We start from the raw sequence: 4,168 nt of genomic DNA, 5'->3' as shown, positions 1-4,168 counted from the left end.
TGAGGATTTCTCTGCAAAAATTGGAATGCCAATTTATTTATTTACCATGAGAAATATAAGGAAGATCAGGTTTTTGAGTTTGTATTTTACTGCATTCTTATACCATAGACATATCAACCAAGAAAATCTAATTGCAATCATTCTCTCTGTAAACTTTTATGTCCTCAACAATCTAATTTTTAAAGCTTTTCTTAATGACTTAGATGAAGCTTGTGACATTTTGCAGATTCATCTCAAATTGTATTTTAGTAACAAAAGTAAAAAAGTAGTATAAAATTCAAATTATCTTTGAAAGGTGATCTTTTTTCAGTGCTCAAGAAATATTTGTCAGTAATGATGAGAATGAAATTAAGTAAAAGCTTTCATTATTCTCCATAAACTTTTAACATAAGACAGGGGATAGTATTAGGCATTAATGTAATGCTCTTTTAGAAAGTGATGTTTAAGATACATTAGGATGCAAGCCCTCTCACTGAAGCCTAAGCTCTTTGATATCTCTACGTAATGTCTTTCTTTGTAAGCCAATCTGGACCTGAAATTTAGTGCTTTCACTGGTTTCCAAAAAATCCACAGACATGATACTTTTGTTGAGTTGAAAAGATTTTGCAGAAAAATCGAAGATCATGAAAAGATAGCCTTATGCCATTTTATATTTTTTAAATCTTAAACTTTACTTTGTCTCTCTGTTTTTCCTTCTCTCCCTCAAAGATTTTTTCCACCCAGAGTTCTGGATTCTTTTTATGTGATATACAGAATAGCTTCCTCTTCCTCCCAGGCCCCTTCCCTGCTGCTAATCCTCAAACGTAGAACACTCAGTTTATTTTCTTAGAAAAATATAGCTATCTCTCTCAAAAGTATTGTGGTGTCAGTTGTTAAAGTTATTATACTTTGTGCACCCTACATGTAAAATTTACCCTGTATTTGCATTCCTTATCTGCAACATTGTTAGTGTTGGAAGAGCTTCTCAATAATACTTCAGGTGGATGTAACATGGTTCATCTAGAATTTTTTAATTTACTGCTTCATTTGATCCTTCAAAATAACTAGGTAATTGACAAGAGAAATTAAAGCAACAATGGCTTGTGTTAAACAGGTTAAATGATTTTTCAATTCCGTCATGTGGCTTAACAGGAAAGAGATTAGAACCCAGGTCTTTGGATGTCAAGTGTAGTGCTTTCTCTGACATCAAGCCAAAATGAATGTTAGCTGGTTAAAGAAATATTTAAATATATCACCAAAATACACCTACAGTTAAGTGGATATGGTAATTGAAAGTAAAGATTTGATGACTCTTCTATGAAAAGTGGTAGAGGGGTGGTGGGGGAGAGGTAAGACCAAACATCACACAGACAATATGACATCCCACTCTAAAAGACAAAAGTATCTTCTTATATTGTCAAAGGAACATTATAACACCTAACAAAACTAAAAATTATTCTTGAATATCATCTCACACCTGATCCATTTTAATTACCCAATATACTCAAACCATGCCTCAGTACCATTTTGATGAGGCTGTGATTTGCTGGTCTTCTACCAGTAGGGATTTCTCACACTGGTGAGGAATATTCTTCTCCTCTGGGTCCTTTTGTAAAAGGGTTGTTTTGAGGCTGATGAAATGATCTTTTAATAGCAGGATCAACCAACCTTATTTGTCAGATAAGGCAATAAATTCATCTGTGACAGGAATGGGACATTGGACAAAACAGCTTTGGGATTACCCATCCTGAATTTTTACATTTTTTTCTGGCAAGCTGATTGTCCAAAATGGCCGAGGATAGAGTTTGGAGACTTCTTCGAGATTATAAAAACAGGATGTGGGACTGTTTTTGTGCCTCTTTCCTAATAATTGTTTCATATGTGACAGATATTTATTTAAACTTGCTTTCAATACAGCATTTCACTTGGTAGAGAGGCTATGAAGAAAACAAAGATTTAAATTATTCATTCTCTTTATACCTTCTTTTACTGTAGATAATAAATACTTCACTATATCAACACCAAAATCTATGTACATGAGACACAACTCAACAAATAAATGAGTATAAAATTACTTTGAGATTTGTTTATTTCCAATGCCAACCAGTACCAGGATATTTTTGGTACAGTCAGACTAATCAAGCATCTACAAATAGTGTGCAGAGATTGATAGATTTTTAGATATTGGCACATGTACATTTACAGCTATTGACAAAGCTTAATTCCTTTGAAGAACATTCCAACTAATATTGGCATTCTGTTTTATCTGTTGACACTCAACATGATGTACTGTGGAAGACTTTAAGACTTTCAGTGTTTGACTAAGCTTTACAGTCATTAATGTTTAATCACTTACAATTCAGTAAGCATTGTGCTTTCATTTTTTATATGGCTTGTTTATATATGTAAAGTAAATCAACAATGCCTTTCTGATAGTCTCCCAGAACATTTATAATCAGTCCCATTTAGTGATTAGTGATGAGTATGAATACAACTACTATTTGAAATTATCACTTTATACAGGTTCTGAATTTTTTCCCTTCACAAAAATTATAATAATTATAAACACCAGCCAAATTCTTTAAAGCTATGAATATCTTGGAAGATGGGGGAGCTAAGATAATATTATCCTTTTTTTTTTTTATAATGTACTGCTTAAAATGTTATATGTCCATGCACTATGTCTATATTATAAATAAGAAAAATGATTACATTTAAATTTTTTTGGATGAAAGAGATTTTTACCCATTGAGAGAGTCAAAATTCTATAGCGTCCATCCTTAAGAACAAGTACAACTTGCTCATAGAATGATTACCCCGAGGAAACAATGAAGGGACCTTGAAGCATCGTTTTGCACATGCCACTGCAATGAATGAACACCATTGTATCATCATCATCAGGACACTAGTGAGAGACAAAATGCACTTGGCCAAGGCTGGGGGAAATGGGGACACAAAGAACCCAATTCAAGCAAAGCATAGTGGGTAGAGGACACATTTGTCGAATTTTAACAGACTCCTGGCATTTGTATTTTACTCTATGTTTACATTTTGGCTTTTACAGAAATGCCGAAGTGATTTTGCAAGTCCTCTTTATATACTGAGAAACTGAAAATGTAGATAAAAGCACAATATATTACTTAAGAACATTTTTTAATGTTCTCAGAAATATTTTAAAAAATTGGTTTCAAAGAAACTAAGAAACAATGGAAAACTTTTCATATAACAAATAAAAATGTTTTTTCCTATTTATAGCTCTACATATGGAAAAATACAGTTCTATTTTTCCCTTTCATGAAACTGGCCCTAAGTGTGAACAAACAAGCCACAACCAGGTTGTCAGATACCTAGTTATACTTTATTGCCGTCAGAGTCCTACCATTGTGTCAGATATCATATTATCTAATCACCTGTCTCTATTTGCAATAAAAAGAATTTCTTTAAAAAGTCTAAATTCATTTTTTATTCTGTACTGTAGAGTTTGAATACATACCTGTCTTTTATTGATATGTAATTCACGATCCCTGAAAATGACAGGAAGATATGGCAATAAGCAGAGGTTCAGATAATTGAATCCATTGTAACTTTTAAGAAAATAAGGCAAAAGACTGAAGCCAAAGTATCTGTGTGCTGCCATAAAGGTGGCCATAACTGAAATGCCCATTTGAGAATGGCACGGCTGGTCTCCTTCTGTCTTTACCAAGTTTGGCTGGTGACTAGTTCTACTCTGGAGTTGCCCTACTGGAGCCAGTTCAGCCTGAGTACACAGGAATGTGTGGGAAGTTAGCTGCGAATGTCAATCATAAGATCCATTCTTGGAAGTCATTTCTGGAGTCTCAGGCTGGTTTTCCAAGGGCCTTCTTAAGTAACAATGCCTCACTTAATGTGCTTGCTGCTTTGAAAGTGTGTGTTTTTGAGGCATATCTGTGACTTCTGATGTGTGCCAGTGTGGATTAATTTTTCTAATTACTTCCTCTGGGCCAGTGAATCTCAAACTTGTGTGTATCAGCAACTTCTGGCAGTTTGTTACAAATTCAGATTCCTAAGCTTGAGTATGTCCAGGTGGGATCCAGTCATCTGGACCTCATTTTAAGAAATCACTTTAAGATTTCTTTTAGATTTCTCTTTTTAAATGAGTTTGTAAAGAGCACCAGTTATCTGAAATATTGAAAAACAAGACAATAATTAA

The sequence above is a fragment of the Pteropus vampyrus genome, unplaced genomic scaffold (genome assembly GCF_000151845.1).
Source record: "Pteropus vampyrus isolate Shadow unplaced genomic scaffold, Pvam_2.0 Scaffold11, whole genome shotgun sequence".
Classification (NCBI taxonomy): Eukaryota; Metazoa; Chordata; class Mammalia; order Chiroptera; family Pteropodidae; genus Pteropus; species Pteropus vampyrus.
The sequence above is the reverse complement of the archived record's forward strand: the minus strand, read 5'-3'. Positions refer to the sequence as shown.